Source organism: Neofelis nebulosa, chromosome 5, assembly GCF_028018385.1.
Source record: "Neofelis nebulosa isolate mNeoNeb1 chromosome 5, mNeoNeb1.pri, whole genome shotgun sequence".
Classification (NCBI taxonomy): domain Eukaryota; kingdom Metazoa; phylum Chordata; class Mammalia; order Carnivora; family Felidae; genus Neofelis; species Neofelis nebulosa.
This window is the reverse complement of record NC_080786.1, coordinates 11,046,909-11,072,101: the sequence shown is the minus strand read 5'-3', so window position 1 is coordinate 11,072,101 and position 25,193 is coordinate 11,046,909. Positions and strand designations below refer to the sequence as shown.

At 45.2% G+C, this 25,193-nt stretch overlaps 2 long non-coding RNA genes across 2 annotated transcripts in view; one reads left to right on the top strand and one right to left on the bottom strand.

Annotated features, from left to right (window-relative positions):
* The first annotated feature begins 131 nt into the window (after window positions 1-131).
* LOC131511693 (uncharacterized) lies at window positions 132-5,420 on the top strand. Its single transcript, XR_009261672.1, has 3 exons — window positions 132-245; window positions 1,941-2,540; window positions 4,690-5,420. It is a non-coding gene; the product is annotated as an uncharacterized LOC131511693 (long non-coding RNA).
* Window positions 5,421-6,125: 705 nt separating this feature from the next.
* The window catches only part of LOC131511690 (uncharacterized), a 32,023-nt gene continuing 12,955 nt past the window's right edge, over window positions 6,126-25,193 (bottom strand). Inside the window, exons 2-3 of the long non-coding RNA XR_009261671.1 lie at window positions 8,524-8,639; window positions 6,126-7,468 (exon numbers count right to left, since the gene is read on the bottom strand). This is a non-coding gene — a long non-coding RNA (uncharacterized LOC131511690). The remainder of the gene's footprint in view (window positions 7,469-8,523; window positions 8,640-25,193) is intronic.

The following is a 25,193-nucleotide window of genomic DNA, read 5'->3' as shown; positions in this document are numbered from 1 at the left end:
TCATACAGGAGGAAGAGGAGGAGGCGAAGGAGAGCTGGGAAGGAAGCCAACGGGGCTGGATGCAGCTGCGGCCGCCCCTCCTCCTGCCGCGGCCCTGGCCCCGGCCCCTCCCTCCGTACTAGTTTCCTCGGCAAGTTCGGAGCGGGTGGCCGGTTCGGCGAGCCCTCCTGTGGTTCCTCTTCCTCTTCTTTCGGGTCCTGGCGGCCGCTCGGGGCCGGGGGCGCTGCCGGGCGCCGAGCCGCAGGGTGGGTACGCCCTGTCACCCTCGCGTTCCTTCTGCCGCCCCCTCTCGGATCCGAAGGGGCGAAAGGGAATCTCCGCGCGTTCCTCCCCACCCCCAACCCACCTCGGGACCTGGAGGGAGGGGCGGCCCCACCCACCCGATCCACCCGGATATTGACCCGCCCGGCCTAACGCGGGCACCAGCGCGCAGTCCCTCTCTCTGCCTTTCCCGCCGAGCCCGGGCCAGACACACGCACACAGTAACCTGGGAATGAGCCTTACAGGCAGAGCGAAGTTAATAGGGCAGGAACGTCTTCCAGGCTCTCCTGCATGCCTGGTAGGGGACAGGTGATTCTGTCCCCAAGGTAAGCTTGCCCGGGGTATTTTCACGCTGCAGAGTTACGGTAAATGCATCATGGACACCAGGGAAGGAACTGGAGTGGGGCAAGAAAACTCTAAGGTTCCTGCAAGTGCCTTCTTAAATTGAGTGCCCTGGGCGCTTCACTTGCCTCACCCTAATCCCCACACTGATGGACACATAAATCTGGCAAGTCAAAACTAGCGATTTGATTTCCCAGAGGGAAATCAACCGATATTTACAATCACAGTGAAGTATGTATTCTCTGTGGTCGCTGTAACTTCTTCCCTGCACCCCCACCCTAAGATACACTGAGCTGCAACTTGGTCTCTAAATCTAAAATCGTTGCTGTTTTGCGAAAGTAGAGGAGTCGCACTTTCTCCACCGTACTAATAATTTTTGTGAGTATAAATATCCAATGCAATCTGGAAGTTTCTAAAATTACCTAGAAAAATAGCTCTGAGGAGCTCAGGCACCGCGCGCGCGCACACACACGAAAACAAAAACAAAGGGTGATAGATTGATAGGCAATCCAGTTTAAAGGATCTACAAACCCATAAAGCAGATAAATAATTCAATAGTTAAAAAAAATTACTGAGTGAAATAGAGTCAGCTCTCATGGGGACAGTTCCCCAAACCTGCCCCCTCTCTAGCTTCATATCCTTGCAGAAAGCTTTCAAAGGTGGTTTACCTCTAGAACTCTTCATGGAGAAGCTTCTGAAGCTGATGAGAAGTAGTTGTGCCCTGAATAAATTACAATTCCAGGTGCCTATACAGAGAAAGAAGGAAAGAAGAAAAAAAAAAGAAAGAAAGAAAGAATCCAACTCTTGATTTCTGCTCAGGTCGTGATCTCATGGTTGGTGGCATCGATCCCCATGTCCCCATGTTGGGCTCTGTGCTGACAACACGGATCCTGCTTAGGATTCTCTCTCCCTCTCTCTGCCCCTCCCTCACTCGTGCTCTTTCTTTCTCAAAATAAAGAAGTAAACTTAAAAAAATAAAAGACCACCCCCACCCCCCATCCCCCACCCCCCTCAGAGATTGCATGGTAGAAAAGACCGACTCTGGAGCCAGACAGATCTGAGTTGCAATCCATGACCTCTTCTAGCTTTAGTTTTCTCACCTGCAAAATGGGACCAAGTGGTAATACTGGATGTGATGGGATTGTTTATGTGTTCAAAACGTTTATCATGTCATCCTATGAGAGTACCCTCCCTCCACGTTGACCTCAGGCTTGGCCATGGAACTAGTTTGGCCAGTGGAGTGTAGACACATGGAATACTGTATATGCCACTTCCGAGCGGAAGCTTCAAGAGCCCCGTCACGTGGTCCAACTGTCTTTCTCTTTTCCTTCTACCAGGCGACTAGCGTGTCTCAGATAAAGGACCCTCTTCAGTTTGGATCCTGGAATGAGAAGACGCATGGAATTCAGCGGAGCCAAAGCCAGTTAGCGTTGGCCATGTCACATGGACAAAATGTTTGTTATAAACCGCTGAGATTTTAGGAAGCATTTTTACCACAGCATAACTTTGCCTAGGCCACCTGATAAGCACTTTTCAGTATGTGAGTGTCTATGATGTCCTTCACTGCTATTGAAGACTGAGAAGGTGGGCACATCCTGGCCTGGAAATGTCAGGCATCATGTGCCAGAACAACGCCCCTTTTTATGGGCGACTTGCCACCCTGAGTTCCTGCTGAAAGAGAAGTGCTACCATTACTCCAGGCTGCCCAGCTGACCTGCGACCACATGAACGAGGTGCTGCAAATTCTCACCTTAGACTAAAAGCTCGAGACTCTTGGGGGTCCAGTGGAAGCAGGGAGGTGCTCAGCTGAAAGAAATAGTCAAGGCTGGTATGTCAGTCTGTTCTAGGCTGCTATAACAGAGCTTCACAGCTGGGTGGTTTCTCAACAACAGAAATTTATTTCTCACAGTTCCGGAGGCTGGAAGTCCAAGATCAAGGTGAAGGCATGATCGGTTCCCAGTGAGAACTCTGCAGGGCCCCAGATTTATTGTATCTTCACATGGAGGAAGGGGCTGTGGGGGGGTCAGGGCGGGGCGGGGGGGGGGTGGTTCTTTTATAAGAGCACAGTCGCATTCGTGAAGGCTCCACCCTCTCCACTTAGACTGCTCCCGATGGCCCTGCCTCCTAACACCATCACTTTGGGCATGAGGATTCCAACATATGAATTTGGGGAGAAACAAACATTCAGACCATAGCACGCGGGATGGGCCAAGAGCAAGTTAGCTATGTGGGATCAGAAATGACCAAGGACGGGGGCGGGGGGAGGGCACCTGGGTGGCTCAGTCCATTAAGCCTCCGACTTCGGCTCAGGTCACGATCTCACAGTTCGTGAGTTCAAGCCCCACGCCGGGCTGTGTGTTGACGGCTCAGAGCCTGGAGCCTGCTTCGGATTCTGTGTCTCCCTCTCTGCCCCTCCCCCACTCAGGCTCTGTCTGTCTGTCCGCCTCTCCCTCTCAAAAATAAATTTAGAAAACATTAAAAAGAAAAAGAAATGGCCGGGGAGGGAAATCGGTGGTAAGGAGTGGAGCAGTCATTCTGGAAGAAGAGGCAGGACCATGAAAGAGATGCGGTAAATGCTTTTCCTTCCTCTCAGCCCTCTTCCCTGCTCTCACCCCTGGAGTTTTGAAGTAAAGATGACTACTTCCAGAAAGCTTTCCTTCACCCTCATGCAGTGAGTAGGGAAATTCTCTTTGGAGAGGAAAGTCTTCATGTTAGAAAAACAATTGGAGAACAAAAGACATAACAAATTGGCAAAAATACTTGGAATATATGTTTAAAAATATTTGCAAACTATATATATATCAAATAGAAGGGCTCATTACTTTACCCAGATTGCATAAATCATTAAGAAAAATAAAAATACAGATAGAATGACTGGAAATCTAACAGCTGTTTCAGAAGCCATAAATGACTAAAGTAATAAGACCAACATACCACACCTCTTAAAATAACGGGGCAGGGGCACCCGGGTGGGCTCAGTGAAGTGCCTGACCAACTCAGGTCATGATCCATTTGTGAGTTCGAGCCCCGGTTCAGGCTAACTGCTGTCAGCACAGAGCCCGCGTCTGATCCTCTGTCCCCCTCTCTCTGCTGCTACCCCACTTGCACTCTCTCTCTCTCTCCAAAATAAATAAACATTGAAATCAAAAAATAGAAAGTAGGAGCACCTGGGTAGCTCAGTTGGTTCAGCTCAGGTCATGATCTCACAGGTTGTGAGTTCAAGTCCCACACCTGGCTGGCTCTGTGCTGACCATATGGAGCCTGCTTGAGATTCTCTCTCTCCCCCTCTGTCTCTGTCCCTTCCCCACTCGCGCTTTCTGTCTCAAAAGAAATAAGTGAACCTTCAAAATTAATTAATTAATTAATTAATTAGAAAAATAATTTAAAAAACAGGCAGATTCAGCAGCCCCCGGTAAGGAGCTGATTGCCCCATCTTGTTCTTCACATGGGCCTGAAGAGCTGGTCTAGAGTTTCCAGTAACCAGCTTTAGAAGCTCCCTCCTCTGCCCGTGTTCCCACATAAAGCCTTAATGTTGACAGATGATATTCACGGACTAGCAAGAAAGTAGGTAGACACTGACCTAGGTGGCCAAATGACATGAAGGAAGCCACCAGAAGAGAGAAAACTATCACAGCCAGACCCCCTCCAACATCAGCTTGGTCACATTTGCATTAGAAATAGCTGGTCTGATATAGTCTCAATCCCAGGTAATAAAAATAATAGCTAATATTTATTGAGCACTCACTATGTGCCAGGAAGGCACCGTTCCAAGTCTTGGGTTGTTTTTTTTTTTTTTTAATGTTTATTTATTCTTGAGAGAGAGAGAGAGAGAGAGAGAGCAAGCACACAGGGGAGGGGCAGATAGAAAAGGAGACAGAGGGTCGGAAGCGGGCTCTGTGCTGATAGGCAAGAGCCCAATGTGGGGCTCAAACCCACGAACCGTGAAATCATGACCTGAGCCGAAGCTGGACACGTAACCGACTGAGCCACCCAGGGGCTCCCCCGCAAGGGTTTTGGAAATAGTAATTCATTTAATCTTTACAACAACCTCATAAGGTCCATGTGACTCTTGCTTCTATCTGACAGGTAGAGAAAAACCGGGTCAAAGAAATGTTCAATAACACCCCCAGATCCTGATGGAGCTAGGATTTGAACTCGGGCAATTTGCCTGCTGAGCCAGAGTTCCCAACCACTACGTTGTATCACTTGCTTCACGACAGATCCGGTTTCGTTTCTTCTACTTAACAGAACCGCCCGAGGTACAGCACGGCACCTGTTTTTTATTTGTGTTCATTTAGGGACTGATTCTCCCATCACCGCCCCGAGGAAAGCAGGGCAGGAGCCCGGGCCCCGGCACTCAGCCACAGGACCTGCGCACGGTAAGACTCAACGCAGGTTTATTTGGTGAATGAAGCCCACGTTTACTGAAGAAGAAACAAACTTCTGACTCCCAAGTCCAGTGTTCTTGTCAATATAGCCTGCTGCCTGCCTGAATGGCTGCTGTGATGTGTACATGCAACTTTCCCCCCAGTGGGGGGATGAAAACACTGCACGTGGGGCGTGGACAGTCCATCGTCCTGTGACCAAGCAGCTCCAGTAGGAACACCAACAGTTACATCCAGGGACATCAAACAGGGCCTTGGCAGGACGGGTATATACGTTATATTATACTCATTTTCATGTGTATTAACATACACGAAATGTTAACGTCTTTGACTATTAAATTGTCTACATCATATATGATTAATATTTATATATATTATATTCGCCTTTTATGTATATTATATCCATTCTATTAAGATTTATCAAAAATGGAAGTTATGTCATTATTTTGATTATTAATTTTATTTTTTTTTTAATTTTTTTTTTTCAACGTTTTTTATTTATTTTTGGGACAGAGAGAGACAGAGCATGAATGGGGGAGGGGCAGAGAGAGAGGGAGACACAGAATCGGAAACAGGCTCCAGGCTCCGAGCCATCAGCCCAGAGCCTGACGCAGGGCTCGAACTCACGGACCGCGAGATCGTGACCTGGCTGAAGTCGGACGCTCAACCGACTGCGCCACCCAGGCGCCCCTGATTATTAATTTTATTAAAATAGGCACTCAGGGGGCACCTGGGTGGCTCAGTTGGTTAAGCATCCAGCCGCAGCTCAGGTCATGATCACTTGGTTCATGAGTTTGAGCCCGCATCAGGCTCTCTGCTGTCAGCTTGGAGCCCGCTTTAGATCCTCTGTCTGTCTCTCTGCCCATCCCTCACTCTCTCTCTCTCTCTCTCTCTGAAAAATAAACATTTAAAATAAATAAATAAATAAATAAATAAATAAATAAAATACATGCTCAGGGCGCCTGGGCGGCTCAGTCACTTAAGAGTCTGACTCTTGATTTCAGCCCAGGTCATGATCTCATGGTCGTGGGATCAAGCCCCGCATCAGGTTACATGCCAATGATGGAGCCTGCTTGAGATTTCTCTCCCTCTGCCCCTCTCCCCTACTCATGTACTCTCTTTCTCTCTCTCAAAAAATAAAATAAAATAAGACACTCATTTTTAAAGATTCACATACACAAAGGTACAGTGTAGAAATATAACCCCTTCCCAGAGGAAACCCCTATTAATAATTTACATACATATATAGGCAAACATATATATATATTTCTCCCAGACACTTTTCCATGCAAAAAATAGTTGTATATTATCTTATTCAAAAACAAGTTCATACTACAAAATGTATAATGATTTCTAACTTGTTTTGTTGACCGAAAGGTAGAGTATGGACAGTTTCCTTTAGAGCTATATCATCATTTATAACAGAGTATTACACTGTTTATGTGCCCCCCCAATTTAATCATTCCAGTACTGTTTAACACTAGGATGTTCCAGACTTTTACTATTATAATTTTTCTTAATGTTTATTTATTTTTTGAGAGAGAGAAAGAGAGAGAGAGAGAGAGAGAGAGAGAGAGATTGAGTGGGGGAGGGGCAGAGAAAGGGAGACACAGAATCCGAAGCAGGCTCCAGGTTCCGAGCTGTCAGCACAGAACCCGACGCGGGGCTCGAACTCACGAACTGTGAGATCATGATCTGGGCCAAAGTCAGACCCTTAACTGACTGAGCCACCCAGGTGTCCCTAAACTTTTGCTATTATAAAAAATGTCACTTAAATTATTTTTTCCATTAAACAATTTCTTTAGAATAAGAGAGACTGGAATTGTAATGACTGGGTCAAACCACACCATGTGTTTTAAATACAACTCCTATATTACAAAATCACCCCCGGGGCGCCTTGGTGGCTCAGTCGGTTGAGCATTCGAATTTGGCTCAGGTCATGATCTCGCAGTTCGGATGCCCGCCTCAGATTCTCTGTCTCCCTCTGTCTGTCCGTCTGCCGCTCATGCTCTGTCTCTTGCGTTGTCTCAAAAATAAGTAAACGTTAAAAAAATTTCAAAAAAAAAATTGCTGCCAGGACGTCTGAATCAATTTTAACTCTGCTGATCCCGGGTGGGTCTCCTCACATGTTTGAGCGTTGGCTGGACGGTCCGGGTTGGCCTTGGCCGGGACCGCTGGGCCCTTCTCTCTTCCGCAGGGTCTCTCCTGCTCCAGCAGCTGAGGCTGGGCTTGTTCTCATGGCACAGAGGCTTCCATAGATGGACGGGAAGTGTGCAAAGAAAGCATCTTGAAGCCCAGTCTGAGAACTGGCCTCAGGGTTATTTCTGCCGCATTGCAGTAAAGAGCGCTGACTTTCTGCACCACACGGGAGGGGTCCATAGTGGCAGTGTTCTGGGTCCCCGCGGTAAAAGGGAAACTTTCACAACGTGGGGAGCCCTTGATGTCCTTAATTTCCTTGGAGCAGGAACCCATTTCATCTCCTAAACAGAAAAAAGATATAAGGTTAATGAAAAATAAACAGTTTCTAAAAAGAAGCAAACAAACAGTGCTGGGACAACTGGACATTTTTATGCCAAAAACTGAAAGACCTATACCTCACACTTTATATAAAAATTACCTCAATAAAGGGGTATCTGGGTGGCTCAGTCAGTTAAGCATCCCACTCTTAACCTCAGCTCAGGTCTTGGTCTCAGGGTTGTGAGTTCAAGCCCCACGTTGGGCTCCATGCTGGCTGTGGAGGCTACTTAAAAAAAAAAAAAAAAAAAAAAAGGTTAAGCATCAGTCCGTTAAGCATCCGACTTCAGCTCAGGTCGCGATCTCATGGTTTGTGAGTTTGAGCCCGGCGTCGGGCTCTCTGCTGTCAGCACAGAGCCTGCTTTGGATCCTCTGTTTCCCCCTTCCCCATCTCTTTGGCCCTCCCCCACGCACACACACATGTACGTGCACTCTTTCTCTCTCAAAAATAAATAAATACATTTTTTTAAGTTTTTTTAATGACCTCCAAATGGATCAAAACCTAAAACATGAGGGGCACCTGGCTGGCTCAGTCGGTGGAACATGCAACTCTTGATCTCCGGTTATGAGTTCGAGACCCATGTTGGGCATAGAAATGACTTAAAATAAAATTTACAAAAATAAACTAAAACGCAAGATGTAAAACTATGAGACCTTTAGAAGAAAACACAGGAGAAATTTTTATGAACTTGGGTTAGGAAAATGGAGCAAACGTTGTCAGCCTTCCTGAGAAGGGAAGACCCAAGGGCCCTGAGAGGGGTGTCAGGAACCACAGAGAATTATTCCCAGGCCCAGAGTCCCAGCCAAGGAACCGTCACCTGGACGGCAATTTGCCTGACTGGATTCTGTAATTGCCGTGGCCCACTCATTCCTTCCTGCCTTCTGTTTGCTCCCTTTTTGAATAGGAGTATCTAGGACACTCACCCTCCGCCTGCTTTACCACCACATGTTGGGAGGGAGGGAGCAGGTGACCTGCTTCCTCCATTTTGCGAATCACAAGAACCATACTCAAGGCGCTGACCTTGAGGAACTAGACCTGTGGAGACTCTCGCCTGGGCCACACTCAGATGACGAGATGCTGGACTTCAAGCCGGTGCAGTGATGGGATGAGACTCTTGAGGACTGGATGAGTACGTTCTGCATATGGGAGGAATATAAATAATTGGTGGCCAGAGGGCGGGCTATAGTGCTTTCAAAGATATGTCTACACCTTCTAGGATAGCCTCCCCTCAAGATCTGGAGCTCAATGCCTCTCCCCTTGAGTGTGGAATGGATTTGGTGGCCTGCTTCTAATGAATAGAATATGGCAGAAGTGACGCAATATCACAGCCAAGGTCGAGTCAGGAAAAGACAATGGTTTCTGTCTTAGGTGAGTCCCCTTCCCCTTTGTCTCTTCACTCATTCTAAGGGAAGCCAGCTGCCACGTTATAGGGACCCTCAGGCAGCCTATGGAGAGGCCCATGTAGGAGGACTTGAGATATGCCAGTCGCTATGTGAGTCACCTTGGAAGAAGATTTTCTGAGGCCAGCTAACAGCCACACAAGTAACCTTGGGAGTAGATCATCACCCAGTCAAGCCGTGGAATGACTGCAGCCAGGACAGACAGCTCGACCGGGACTCCATGACCAACCCTGCACCCAGGCCCCTGGCCCTCAGAAACAGTGAGACAATAAATGTTTGGTGTTTTAGGCCACTAGGTTTGGGATGATTTGTTACTCGGCACTAGAGACCTAACACAGACGGCTACCTTGAAACTGGTCATTGTGTGATTTTTATCTCTTTGTTTCCTTTTCATGACCACTGACCGGCTTTTCACATCCTGAAGACAGGAAGTAGGGAAATAAAGAGAATTCAGCACAGGTTGAAAAAGATGTATCAGTGTGGAATTGGCAAAAGCATAGAAATACAGAAAAATGGAACAGAGTAGAGTCTAGAAATAGTTCCATGTAAATACAGCCAATTGATTTTTGATAGAAGCGCAAGGGCAATTCAATGGAGCTTTCTGTATTTTTGTTTTTCTATTGTTGCTGAAAAAGATTACCACAAACTTGGTGGCTTAAAACAACACAAATGGATTATCTTGCAGTTCTGGTGGTCAGAAGTCTGGACGTGTGTCCAAAGGTCTAAAATCAAGATCCCAGCAGGGCTGTGTTCTTCTTGATAGATTCTCAGGGAGAATCCGTTCCTTGTCTCTTCCAGCTTCTAGAGGCTACGTGCATTCCTTGGCTCATGGTCCCTTCCGGCAATGACATCACTCCAACCTCCTTCTGTCATTTTATCTCCTTCTCGGACTCTGACCCTCCTCTGTCCCTCTTACAAGGACCCTTGCAATTACACTGCAAGTCTCACCTGGATGATGTTTTCAACAGGTGATGCTGGAACAGCTCATGAGCAAAAAATAATGAACTTGAACCTATACTCACACCTTACACAGAAATGAACTCAAAATGGATCCTAAATCGAAATGTGGGAAATAGGGGCACCAGGGTGGCTCAGTCAGTTGAGCGTGTGTCTTCTGACTCGTGATTTCAACCCAGGTCATGATCTCACAGCCATGAGATTGAACCCCGTGTCAGGCTCCACACTGGGCGTGGAGCCTATTTCAGATTCTCTCACCCTCGGGGCGCCTGAATGGCTCAGTTGGTTAAGCATTTGACTTCGGCTCAGGTCATGATCTCACAGCTTGTGAGTCCCAGCCCTACGTCAGCTGTGCTGACAGCTCAGAGCCTGGAGCCTGCTCCGGATTCCATGTCTCCCTCTCTCTGCCCCTCTCCCCTCTGCTCATGCTCTGTCTCTTAAAAATGAATAAACATTAAAAAAAAAAAAGATTCTCTCACCCTCTCTCTCTGCCCCTCCCCTACTCATGCTCTGTCTCTTAAAAATAAATAAATAAAATTTAAAAATCTAAAAAAATGTGGAAGATGAAACTTCTAAACCTTTAGAAGAAAACATAAGACAACTCTTTGTGAAGTTGGATTTAGGGAAATAGTTCTTAGATACTACATCAAAAGCACAATCCATTGTTAAAAGTAGACAAAGTAGACTTTGTCAAAATTAGAACATTTTACTCTACAAAGATACTGATAAGAGAATACCTAAAGAGATAACCTATAGAATGGGGAAAATATTTGCAAATCATATATCTGACAAAGGACTGGTTTCCCAAGTAGGTAAAGGACTCTTGAAATCCAGAAATAAGAAAATAAACAGCCTTATTTTTTAAATGGTAAACGATTTAAACAATCACTTCACCAAATTAGATGTACAATTGGCAAATAAGTACATGAAGAGATACTCACCGTCATTAGTCATTAGGGAAATGCAAATCAAAACTCCAATGAAAATGAAATACTACATACCTATTAGCATGAACACAAACACACACACAAACACACCACAAAAAACCCCCAATACCAAGTGCTGGTGAGGACTCATAGTAACTGGAATTCTTATACATTGCTGGTAAGAATGCAGAATAGGACAGCCAATTTGGAAAACTCTTTGGCAATGTCTTTTTAAGTTAAACCTACACTTACCACATTTATCTAAATGAAAATCTGTGTTCACACAAAAAAACCTGTATTTGAATGTTTAAAGCAGCTTTATTCATAATCACCTAAACCTGGAAAAACCCAGATATCCCTCAACTGGGGAATGAACTAAAAACAAAATAAAACAGTGCACATTCACACAATGAACAACTACTCAGCCAAAAAAGACAGTAAACTGCTGATCCGTGAACAGCACAGGTGAATCTCAAATGCATTCTGCTAGGTGAAGAAAGCCAGCCTCAAACACACTCTATGTGATTCCATTTATGTGACATTCTGGAAAAGACAAAAACCTATAGGACAGAGAATATATCGGTGATTGCCAAGAATTAAGGATTTGACTACAAAGAGATAGCTGGAGACAATTTTCGGAGGAGCTGCTCTGAGTCCTGGTGGTTACAAAGACTCCTGGCACTTGGCATAACTCGTAGAAAATTTCTAATGTTTATTTTTTTGTTTATTTTTAAGAGATTGAGAGAGAGAGAGCGCGTGCAAGCAGGGGAGGGGCAGAGAGAGAATTTCAAGCAGGCTCCGTAGGGTCAGCACAGAGCCTGACGTGGGGCTCAAACTCACGAACCGTGAGATCATGACCTAAGCTAAAATCAAGAGTCAGACACTCAACCATCTGAAACACCTAGGTGCCCCTAAACAAAATAATTTTAAAAGAAGAAGAAACAGATGTATGAAGTCAAATGCCCTATGTGCCTTCATGCTAGGGAATGGGTTCCACACGTCAAGGAACAGAAGGATAAATGGTGGATGGATGGATGGATGGATGGATGGATGGCTCCCTATCTGTACACATATGATCACCTGCTCAAATTTTTAGGTTCTTCAGGTGACATTACTCAGACCTTTCGAGTGGGAGTCCAGGTGTCTTTTCTATACAGCCCCCTCAGTTTATGGTACAGTGAGCTTCGGAGGTTAAATGAGATGCCAAATGTGAAAGCTCTTTATAAAGTGAAAGTGTACTATAAATACCAGCTATGTCACTGCTGAAGGGAGAAACAATCTCCATATTCATTTGTCCTGCAACAATACTGAGACTCCGGAAAGGCCACAAGCACCACTAATGAGCGCCCATAGCGTGTGTCCCTCCCAACTCACCACCGGGCAAAACGCCCCATGCAAGATTGGAAACAGAGGACGAACCCAACCTCAGCATCCTCCTCACAAGGAACGTGAAACCCAGAAAGAAATGAGATTTCCCTGCGGTCACACTGGGTGTTGGCGGGGCAGCTGGGGCCACGGGTCTCATGGTAGAATGTTCTTGACTGTATTCCATTTCAACTGGTGTGCACACAGTTCTTCCAATTCCCCAGCAGCTAAGCCCAAATAACCAGCATGATAGATCACTGAACCAGGCAAAATATTCCAGAGACATAAAAAAGGCAACAACAATTTAATGTTCCTATAAAGGAAAACATCTGTCCAAAGAAAACCGTCTAAATTTCACTGAAAATTGGAACTTTTCTTTTTGCTACAATCTGCTAGAGAGCCCTTGATTTCTCTCTGCTCTCCCATGCGAGACAACAATGACATGATTGTGGGTTATTTTACTTGGAGGGTTTCTCAGCCTCTAAATATGAGCCAACCTATGATATGATCAGAAGAATTTCTTTAAAGTATAGATTTCCAGGGCACCTGGGTGGCTCAGTTGGTTAAGTGTCCAACTCTCGGTGTTGGCTCAGGTCATGATCTCATGGTTTCATGAGTTCAAGCCCCGCATCGAGTTCTGCACTGACAGTGCAGAGCCTGCTTGGGATTCTCTCTCTCTCCCTCTCTCTCTGTCCCTCCCCCGACTGCTCTGTCTCTAAAAATAAATAAATAAACTTAAAAGTTTTTTTCAATATAAATATCCAAGGAAATAAGGGTGTTAGAGGCCCTGAAGACTTTTCTCCATAGGTCTAAGATTTGGTTTTCCCAGAGTCTAAAAGGAGACAAGCTCGCTTTACAGAAAATCTATAATGCACCTTTGTACTCCAGTCTGAGGCAAGAGAGGGAATTCCGGAAAGAAGCCGCTGCCACACGTTGACGTTTCTTTCTGGATTCGAAATCGGCATTCAAGTCGGTTTCTACAGGTTGGAAACTACTGAAGAAAGAACACAAAAGTACCTAAAGCAAAAGCCCAAAGAGCAGTAAACAACGAGATCCTATTCTCTCCACTCCAGAGGGCACAGAATTAAAACAAAACAAAAAGTAAATTAAAAAAAAAAAAAAAAAGAACTTGACAAGTATCTCTGGACACATAGAAAGCTCATTTTTGCGAGAACTGCATTCCAACCAGCGAAGGGCTTGTGAATCTTGGAATCTTGGAGAATTAAAAGCAAAGTAAAAGGGCTTTGACCCTTCTCTTCACCAGGCTTCCCACTCACCACGGGATAGAAGGTAAAAGAAAGAAAATTGCTCATGGAGATTCATCTTGATGCAAAGGTGGGTGCCTTTATTTATACCTACTGTGCCCTTCTTACAGCTGAATGGTTTACTTCCTGATGAGACACGTTTAGGGCCATCATATGCTTGAATTTACTGGCAGGTATTATACGGTAAATTATTTCTGGCTATAAAAAAGCATGCCCGATTTATGTGCATAGCAGAGCCCCGAAAGTATGACTATTACAATGTCAGTAGACAGTGTTTAAGTTCTAACAGTCTCCTGATGAGCATTTGTGAACATCACTCATTTTTAAGGAGGTAGAGAAGAGTTAGTGAATTGGCAGATGTCGGACAGAAGAAGTTTTCATTTTGCTGACCCTATCGAACAGTCTGCTTACAACAAATTTCATCAAGCAAGCGTTTTGGGGATGCGAGAGCTGTGGTGGAGTGGCCTCTGGGGTCCGGTGGGCTCAAGGGGACACTTGGCTTTGCCTCTTTGCTGTCATAGGAGCAACTCTCTCTTGGAGCCTCAGTGTTTTCATCTGAAAAATGTGGATGACAGCAGTACCCGCCGATGTGGGGAACAAAGACAAAAAGTAGATGTAGATAAAGTTAAATTTCTTTAGAACTTGCAGCTCACTGACAAATACTTGAGGCAGGCCGAGTATAACACGTTCCCTCAGGAACTCCCAACTGTTTTCATGTTATTAAGGCTTTGCTGGAGGGAAAAACAACCTCAGCTTGACAATAGCTAGGCCTCCAGAATCCTGGGAGTCTTCTTTAGCATGTGAAAACCCTTTTGGAAATTTCCATTGTCTTTACCTCCCCCAACTCTCTAGTATATAATCAATTGCTCTGCACAAACCCAGTGCAGCTCTTTCTGCCCACGGGTCCCCATCCCCGTGCCTTAATAAAACCACCTTTTTTGCACCGAGGATGTCTCAAGAATTCTTTCTTGGCCATCGGCTGCAAACCACACCACTGCAAATCCCCATCACCCACCATACGGTGCTATTATAAGGCTCATGGAAATTTATATTAAAAAAAAATCCTGCAGATCATCAAAGCATAGGTTGGCTTGCATTTAGAGGCAGACAATGGCTCATATTGAGAGGCTGAGAAACACTCCAAGTAAAATAACCCACAATCATGTCATTGTTGGATCGCATGGGAGAGCAGAGAGAAATCAAGGGCTCCCCCAGCAGATTGTGGCAAAAAGAAAGTTACAATTATCAGGTGATAAAAAGGAAGAAAGAAGGAATGTCCTCACCATCAAGTTATACTCCCCATCAGTATATCTCACCACTGGTGGTTCCTCCTGTCAAATGAAAACTATTCATTCCTGAGAGGAAGTGGAAGGAACATTCTGACTTCTCAGATTAGCAGTCTCCCTCTTCTTCCCAGATCTTCTCCCTCCCCAACTCTAACCATGTGGTTCACGTGGCAAATGACTTTTTCTTACACGACCATAACCGAATGCTCTGAGACGGGCAGCTTTCTAAATTAGGCCACTTAGAGTCATTCCTGGAAGACTTAGGGACCGCAACTGAGAAAAGCCTGTCCTTCTGTCCTGGTACTAGCCCTGGGGAGGGAGGCTTGGGAGCTCTGGCAGCCATATCCCTGGCTGTGTGGACAAGGTCAATGTGCAGGAGTAGAGAATCAAGCCAACAGATTTGAGAGTTGGAGAGAAGACCTCTGTGCATAAAGATGTCCTCAGATCCCTGTACATGTCTGCTCCTCCTGAAGCCTGGCTGTTGAACCCATGCTTTGTGGCCCAAGCTCCCCCCCCACATTGTTCCAGGTGGGGTTCTGTGCTTGAAACCAAGAGACACCCAAGATGAAAAGGGGAAAGCTTATCCATTCAGTCACGTGTGTCCCAAGAGAGTTATTCCTTCCTCGATGCTTCCCTGGCCTTGATTCTGTATTGACCCCTAGGCCCTTGCCGATCTCCTGGCACATTCTGTCTACCACCTCGGTCTACCGACGAAGTAATCATCGTAGTTATTTCTCAAGGGTCTCTGACAAAGTAAGCATTTTACGTCTGTGACTGCTCCTCATTATGCTAAGTTATAATCTCTGTGTAAAATCATGACTCAGGTGCAAGCACATGTGAAATGAACACGTCAAAAGTTTTATTCAACCCATTAATTAAGAGGAAACCAGTAAGATGTTAAAACTGGTTCCAATAACAACTGGAATTATAAACATTTATATTCCCTTCCAGACAAGATCAACCGGCATTCCTATGAACAGGAATCGTTTGCATTACTGCAAATAGGACATGTTACCATTGGTTTTCTCAGCTTAATTTCTATCCTTAGAGGGTTGTTTTAAAAAAAGCCTAGGCAACAGCAAGTGAAATGTGCCCACCCCTATGGAATCATAAGACCGTCTACACAAAGACCAGCACTCACCTTAAGGACAGCCAGTAATCTCTGTTGTCCATTTCCAACTCTTGGACAATCTTTTTTGACAATTACAACCTTGTAAGAGAGAGCGGATTATACTCAATGAAACCCCGTCGTCACTTTGGAGATGAGGAAATTGAAGGTCATAGAAGTAAGAAACCTATCCTGATCACAAGCTTTAGTAAAACGGCAAGCTGGGCTTCGGACATCGCTGGGACTCCAAGATCTTGACCTAAACCATCCAATTTGGGTAGAGCCGTGGGCACACTTCCTGCCTCACGCTAGTCTTGCTAGGGGGATGGATCACTCACTCACTCATTCACCCATTTCACAGCTGCTGCTCTTAGTAGGTGCTGTGACGAACTGCTATCTTAACTTAATCAGCCTGAGACCACCAGGAACAAACCTCAGTGTGATGAAGTCAAGTTCATTGACATATTGCCGAGGAACTGCACACCAGGGCAACCGCAGGGTGTCCACCAAATAAAGGAAAAGACAGGGCTAGAGATTGGGAGGAAGGGAGGAGTTTAGGTTGAACGTAAACAAAGCAGTATTTTGATAACTCAGGGAAAAGCAAAGCTGTGCACAAAGGCATCATAAGAAGTCCTGGACTATGAAATGGACCAAGGGACCTGTTTCCTTGAAAACAATAAAGTTACAATAGCTCTGGAATCTTGCAGGGAAACCTCTGATCCGAAGCTTGGCACCTGGGTTGCAAATGGAGGCTATCTCCCTATGTCAATGACTTTGACCCCTCCGGGCAAGAGTGGGATGTTTCCTTTTTTTAAAAAAAATTGTTTATTATAATTGACATATTACATTGTGTGAATTTAAGGTAGACAACGTGTTTGTTGATTTGTACATCTATACACTGCAGTATGATTACCCACCCCCCCATAGCTTTAACTAACACCTTTATCACTTCACATAATTATCGTTCCTCTTTTTAAAAAAATTTTTTTAACATTTATTTATTATTGAGAGACAGAGAGAGACAAAGCATGAACATGGGAGGGGCAGAGAGAGGAGGAGACACAGAATCCGAAGCAGGCTCCAGGCTCTGAGCTGTCAGCACAGTGCCCAACGCGGGGCTCGGACCCACAAAACGCGAGATCATGACCCGAGCTGAAGTCAGATGCTCAACTGACGCCCCTATTATCGTTCCTTTTTTGAAGTGCATGTTTCATTCTTACTAACACAATTCCAAACAGCAAAGCTTCTGATGTTCTGTGATCTCAGAGAAAAGTTTCTCCATGAGTAAGAAAGCAGTACTCACTCCAAGAAGGGATTTTTGAGATACTTTACAGGCGCAGTGTCCCTGAGAGAAATATTTATTGTTAACTTTGGAACTCATATTTTTTTCTGCGTCTTTTATTCCAGCCTGATGAATGGCCAGGCAAATTTTGAAAGTCCAACCTAATTTTTACTTTCTCACGTCTCAGTGGAAGAGACAAATGGGTCATTACAACACAGTGTGAGAAGGTACTATATTAGGGGGTTTAATTTAGACTTAACTAGTTAGGTGAAGGAAGGCTGCCTGTAGGAGGCAGACCTCCCTGCTGGGAAAAGCAGAAGTTAGCTAAAGGAAGGTGTGGAAGAGGGTTACAGTACAGCAAGGACACAGGCAAACACAATGGGGGAGAGGGGAGCAAATTGGAGGAATTCCAAGTATTGGTGAAGGTGAATCAACAGAGTGTCTGGAACCCGGGGTGGGGAGAACAGCAACTGATACCAGGACTCCCCCACATCCGGGTGGAAAGCACTAGTCCCCTTGGAGCACGTGTCCTTGTCCAGGGAACAGTTCTTTGAGTGGACTTCCTGTGTACGTACAAATGAAAGGCAAGCAGCCCCACAGGGGGAGAGTGCCAAGGGGAATCCCATTCAGGCTGCCATTTCCCAGGGCACCTGCTTATTTAGCAAAGCCGATTCCAGCAGCGCAAACAGTTGTAGACTTTCCCTCGAGCTTTTCTCTCCTATTTCCTGAGATTATTCAGGAGAACCAGGCTGGCCTTCAACCAAAGCTGTGTTGCGGGAAAGGACAGCAAGACTCTAGAGATCAAACTGCCACAAAGAAATGGGGTGGCCTTCAAGGAGAGAACCTGATTGGACCAAGGCTTGTATCATTCCGGGTCCTGGTAGAGAATGCATGCCACATTGAAGCAGGCTAATTCTCCACTGGCCGAACCCAATCAGAAGCGGAGGGCAAGGAGGCCCAGTGTTGCTTTCCCAAGAGGTCAGCCTGCCAGGGCGTGAAGCAGGGTGGAGAAGGGAAAACAGTGGATCTGGAGGGACAGAGTGGAAACTCCCCACACAGGGGTTACTGCTGAGAGGGCTTTGTGGCCTGTTCACGCTGGCAGGGTGGTTGTTCTCTGCCAGACTGCTGAGTTTGGGAAACGGCGATAAAAGGAGCTGTGACTTACAGCAGAGCAGGGAGGAGCACGCCCGACGACGACGGACCTGGCGACTGCAACCAATTGCCAACTCAGGAGACGGGCACGAGAACACATTTTAAATTCTTTCCGTACTTAGTTTTCACTTCAACTACTTTGTTTGCAGTCATTTATTATTGACATTTAAAAACTAAAAGGAGCGACCATGGTTGTACCCCTCGTCAAAGAAGTACATCTTATCACTTAAAGTGGCAAAAGCAAGGGGCCAGGTCTCTCTGACCGTGGAGCAGATGTGGAAGGACCTGAATGTCACGTAGACACTTTATCCAGAGAGCAATGCGGACCCACAGGAGAGCCTCAAGCAGGGAGCAGTATATTTTACTGGTCTGCTGTTGCTGGATTATTGCAGTGATAGGCAAATTCCTGCCCTCTCACTTATCCAACCAGGAAGGATTACACATTAATTCCATTGTCTGCGGACTTTCCCACCTAAATAGAGAGGACAACCAGAGAACGCTGGGAACCAAGAGGAAAAGGCAAGGAGCCAGTGAGGGGAGACAGAAAACAAGGGCAAAAACAACTACTTGCTTTTTAATCTTGAGCCTTGGGAATAAATATGCAGTAGGAGAATTAGAAAAGCTTGTTTCTAGGGCTGCCTGGGTGGCTCAGTCGGTTAAGCGCCCGACTTCGGCTCAGGTCATGATCTCACAGTCCATGAGTTCGAGCCCCGCATTGGGCTCTGTGCTGATAGCTCAGAGCCTGGAGTCTGCTTTGGATTCTGTCTCTCTGTCTCTCTCTCTTTTTCTCTGCCCCTCCTCCGTTCATGCTCTGTCTCTCTCTGTCTCTCAAAAATAATAAATCAATGTTAAAAAATTAAAAAGAAAAAGAAAGTCTTGTTTCTAGGCATCACATTCTTTGGTTCTTCTACGTTGCTAAGCTTTTGAAGAATGTGTAAGTTGGTTTTCAGAGGGCTCAAGCTTTCATTCAGCAAAATGATTTATACCCTGCTCTGTGCCAGATATACCGAAAGAATAACGGAGAAGAAAGCATGGGTGCTGCTCTTGAGAGCCACACTTGCAGAGCAATAGGTACATGAACAAATCATTCAAATTGTGTGTTGAGCCCCTAGAACGATGCAGGATACACACACACACACACACACACACACACACGATAGCTAAAATTTTTTTTTTTTTAATTTTAACGTTTATTTATTTTTGAGACAGGGAGAGACAAAGCATGAAGGAGGAAGGGTCAGAGAGAGAGGGAGACACAGAATCTGAAACAGGCTCCAGGCTCTGAGCGGTCAGCACAGAGCCCGACGCGGGGCTCGGACTCCCGGACCGCGAGATCATGACCTGAGCCGAAGTCAGACACTCAACCGACTGAGCCACCCAGGTGCCCCACGATAGCTAGAATTTTAAAAATGTGTTTGTTTTTAGAAAGCAGGTGCAGAAAATTGAGTTAATTTTACTCCTCGCTTTTACCCACAGCGCCTACCATCATCAGTCTTCTGGGTTTTTTCTCCCATTCCGTTCCCACCCCTATACTTCTCCCTCCTTGTAGACACCCACTTTAATGGACTTGATAAGTACTCTTGCATATGTTGGTATCCTTGTAAGAATATACGGAGGTCATATCATCATGGCCACATAATGATGTTAGGAAGCCACAGATCTTTTTTTTTTTTTTCAATGTTTTTTATTTATTTTTGGGACAGAGAGAGACAGAGCATGAACGGGGGAGGGGCAGAGAGAGAGGGAGACACAGAATCGGAAACAGGCTCCAGGCTCCGAGCCATCAGCCCAGAGCCTGACGCGGGGCTCGAACTCACGGACCGCGAGATCGTGACCTAGGAAGCCACAGATCTTAATCTGCTTCTTTCAGCCAATGCTCTGATTTTAAGATCTATCTATGGCACACGTGCATACCTAATTCATAGCACCTAACTGCTGGAAAGTATTTCATAGGCTGTATCTAGTCCATAGCACATGTTCCATTCCTCTGTCGATGAAAGCCTGGTTGTCTGCAACTTTCCCACCACCACACGAGGGCTGAGATGCACGCCCATGGACCTGTCCCTTCAGGGGTTGTGAGCAAGTTTCTCTGGCATATTTACTTACCCAGGAGCAGGCTGGATGGGTCGTGGGGTATATGCAAGGTTCCTGAATACTGGCAAACTGCTTTCCAGAGACCCACACTTGGTATTGTCTGACTCTCTCCCCTGATGTTTGCCAGCTTAGTAGCTCTAAAGTGGTTATTTCATTTTATTTTGCATGTCTTAGTCACCTAATGAAGTCGAGCTAGCCATTTAGATATTCCCTACGAATAACCTTTGTGCATTTTTCTATTGGATCTACTTTATAATCTAGATATTATTTGTGTCACTCTTTAAAAAGGTTATTTATTTATTTAGAGCACACATGAGTAGGGGAGGGGCAGGGAGACAGGGAGAGAGAGAATCTCCATGCCCAGCACAGAGCCTGACACAGGGCTTAATCTTACAACTGTGAGATCATGACCTGAGCCAAAACCAAGAGTTGGATGCTTAACTAACTGAGCCACCCGGGATCATTTTGTGTCATTTTTTAATGATGTAAAAATCTCCCTATCTGTAACCCAATTGTCAACTTTATCTATTGTGTTTACTTAAAATAAATTCCCTTTTTTAACGTTTTTATTTAAATTCTAGTTAACATACAGCGTAATATTAGTTTCAGATGTACAATGTAATGATTCAACACTTCCACACAGCACCCAGTGTTCATCCCGACAAGTGCACTCCTTAATCCCCATCGCCTATTTATTTTATTATTTTTTTAAATGTTTTTAAATGTTTTTATTTATTTTTGAGACAGAGAGAGACAGAGCATGAGCAGGGGAGGGGCAGAGAGAGAGGGAGACACAGAATCCGAAGCAGGCTCCAGGCTCTGAGCCGTCAGCCCAGAGCCCGACGCGGGGCTCGAACTCACAGACTGTGAGATCATGACCTGGGCTGAAGTCGGACGCTTAACCGACTGAGCCACCCAGGCGCCCCCCCCCCCCCCCCATTGCCTATTTAAAATAAACTCTTAATCTAAATGAAATATAATCCATTAACTATTTTGCCTTGTGGTTGGTGTGGTCTTGCTTAAGGAATCTTTCAACCCCTCATCACAAAGACACTCTCCGACATTTTCTTCTTTTAACTTGATAGTTTTATCTTTCCTTAGGAATTTAGTCCATCTATAGTTGGTGTGGTGCCAACTTGATCATCTTTCCTATACACAAAGGTTTATTTCCGAGTTCTCTGCTCTATCCCATTGGGCTAGTCTATTCACCCACAATTACCATACTGCTTTTGTTACTATGGCCTTATAGTATGTGTTGATATCTGGGAAGGTGAGTTTTCCTTGTTCGCTCTTCTTTATTTCAAGATGAATCTAGATATTCCTGGACATGCATCCTTTCTTAGACATTTTGTTTATTTTTTATTATTTTTTAAAGTTTCTTTCTTTATTTTGAGAGAGTGAGAAAGCATGAGTCAGAGAGGGGCAGAGAAAGAGGGAGAGAGAGGATCCCAAGCAGGCTCCGTGCTGTCAGCGCAGAGCCCGACACAGGGCTTGAACTCACGAAACGTGAGACGGTGACCCGAGCCGAAGTCGGATGCTTAACTCACTGAGCCACCCAGGCGTCCCTTTTCTTGGACATTTTAGAAGATGGTAGAGATCCCAACAAATCTGGCTGGAATACTTCTTGGAGTGCATTGGATACATGTTCACAAATTGAAAGAATTAATATTCTTTTTTTAATTATTAAAATATTTTCATTTGGGGGTGCCTAGGTGGCTCAGTCAGTTGAGCATCTGACTTCGGGTCAGGTTATGATCTCGCAGTTCATGAGTTCGAGCCCCGTGTCGGGCTCTGTCCTGACGGCTCAGAGTCTGGAGCCTGCTCTGGATCCTGTGTCTCCCTCTCTCTCTCTGCCCCTCCCCCGCTCATGCTCTGTCTCTGTCTCAAAAATAAATAAACATTAAAAAAATATTTAAAAAAATTTTTAATTTTAATTTATTTTTGAGAGAGGGAGAGAAAGCGTGAGCAGGAGAGGGACAGAGAGAGAGGGAGACAGAGGATCCGAAGCAGGCTCCACACTGACAGCAACGAGCCAATGCAGGGCTTGAACTCACAAACTGTAAGATCATGACCTGAGCCGAAGTCGGACACTCAACCAATGGAGCCACCCAGGTGCCCCGGAAGAATTAATATTCTTAAATTGTCCGTGCTACTCAAAGCAATTTACAGACTCAATGCAATCCCTGTCAAACTACTGATGGTATTTTTCACAGAACGAGAACAAATAATCCTAAAATGTGTATGGAATCACAAAAGACCTTGAACAGCCAAAACAGTCTTGAGAAAGAGGAACAAAGCTGGAAGCATCACAATCCTAGATTTAAAGATACACTACAAAGCTGTCGTAGGCAAGACAGTACGGCACTGGCACAAAAATAGACACAGAGATCAATGTCACAGATTAGGTAGCCCAGAAATAAACCCACTTTTACATGGTGGGTTTAATCTACAACAAAGGAAGCAAGAACATACTATGGGGAGGAGACAGTTTCTTCAATCAATGGTTCTGAGAAAACGGGACCACTTTCTTACACTGTGAGCCTACAAAAAAAACCCCACAAAAAACAACCTTCCAACTAGATCAAAGACCTACACATGAGACCTGAAACCATAAAATTCTTAGAAGAAAACATAGGTAGTAATCTCTCAGACATCAGCCCTAGCAACATTTTTCTACGTATGTCTCCTGAGGCAAGAGAAACAAAAGCAAAAATAAACTATTGGGAATTCATCAAAATAAGAAGCTTTTGCACAGTGAGGGAAACCATCAACGAAACAAAAAGGCAACCTACTGAATGGGAGAAGATATTGCAAATGATATATCCAAATCCAGGTTCATAACCAAAATATATAAAGAACTTATACTACTCGAAAGAAAATCCCCCAAATAATCTAATTTAAAAATGGACAGAGGGGGGCACCTGGCTGGCTCAGTCAGTTAAGCGTCCAACACTCGATTTCAGCTCAAGTCATGATCTCACAGTGGTGACATGGGGCCTTGAGCTGGGCTCCACACTGAGCACGGAGCCTGCGTGGGATTCTCCCTCTCCTTCTCTCTCTCTGCTCCTCCCCCACCCATGCGTGTGCATCAATGCACACTCTCTCTCAAAATAAATAAACATTTAAAAAAATGGACAAAGGACCTGAACAGACATGTCTCCGAAGAAGACATACTGATGGCCAACAGGCATGTGACAAGGCGCTCAACATCACTAATCATCGGGGAAATGAAAATCAAAACCACATTGAGCTATCATCTCACACCGACTGGGATGGCTAGAATAACAAAGACAAGAAACAACAAGTGTTGGCGAAGATGTAGAGAAAAGGGAGTCTTTGTGCAGTGCAAATTGGTGCACTCACTGTGGAAAATAGTATGGAGGTCCCTCAAAAAATTAAACGTAGAAATACCATATAATCCCGTAATTCCACGACTATTTATGAAAGAAAACAAAAATACTAATTCCAAAAGAGAATGCACCCCTTCGTGTACTGCAGCATTATTTACAAGAGCCAAGATGAAGAAGCAACCCACGTGTCCATCAATAGATGAATGGATAGAGAAGATGTAAAATATATACACAATGGCATGCTACTCAGCCATAAAAAAGAATGTGATCTTGCCATTTTCAACAACATGGATAAACCTAGAGGGTATTATGTTGAGTGAAATAACTCAGATGGAGAAAGACAAGTACCACTTGATTTTATTTATATGTGGAATCTAAAAAACAAAAACCCCAACAAATGCAGAAACAAACCCATAAATACAGAGAACAAACTGGAGGGATGGGTAAAATGGGTGAAGGGGAATGGGAGGTACAGGCCTCCAGTTATGGAATGAACAAGTCATGGGGAAGAATGGCACAGCACAGGGAATATATACAGTCGATGATACTATGATAGCATTGTATGGTGACAGATGGTAGCTACATTTGTGGTGAGCACAGCATAACATGTAGAGTTGTAGAATCCCTACGTTGCACACCTGAAACTAATGTATCGTGTGTCAATCACACTTCGATTAAAAAAAAAAAAAAAAAGGAAAGGAAAAGATAGTTCTTCCTTTGTACAAGATGCTTTCTGTGGGCCTTGGATATAGAGACTCCTAGTTGTTCACCCTAATCTGGCCTTCCGGTCTCCCCAGTGCTGGGGATACCAGAGCTAAAGCTTACGTGCCAACACTCTAGTGGGGAGACGAGCAACCCTAGGGAAGCGAAAGTCAAGGAAGTGAGGTAGGAGAAGGGGGGAGTGATCGAGGAATGCTTCACCACAGCGGCTGCTCAGATTTTGCAGCTTGCTTCCAGAGGGAAGGTTTGAAACGACTGAGGCACAAAGCAGTCTGATAGGGTTGAGAAGGGGGCACTGTTTCTGCTGGTATCCTGCCATGTCCTCTCTCCCAGTGCTGGAGGTCAGCCCGGGATGCCTTACCCCCTTCGTGTTTGGATTCATCCCTCAGCCCCCTCAGTAGCTCCTAGGAAACCAGCCAACGTGGCCCATATACACGTAGGGACTCCTTGGAGCATGGAAGCAGCCCTACCGAGCATGACTTCAAAAAATTCCAGGTCATGACTCACCATGACTCACTCAGGTCCTCTCTTTTCACCTCTAAGTCTTGAAGGTCCCGGGAATGACGTGAGCTGTCGCCAAGGGTACCCTTGCAAATGACTAAGGTGGGCCTAGCCCAGCAACCCTGGAATGGTGCATAATGGTTGATGTACACATGGCAGCTGAGTTAGGGCTTGGCCCACTTCCTAGACTTGCTTGCAGTTTGATGAGGCCACGTGTCTAAACTAACATCCCTGGAATGTGAAATATGAGTCATTCTGGGTCTGGGACTTAAGGCAATTCTCAC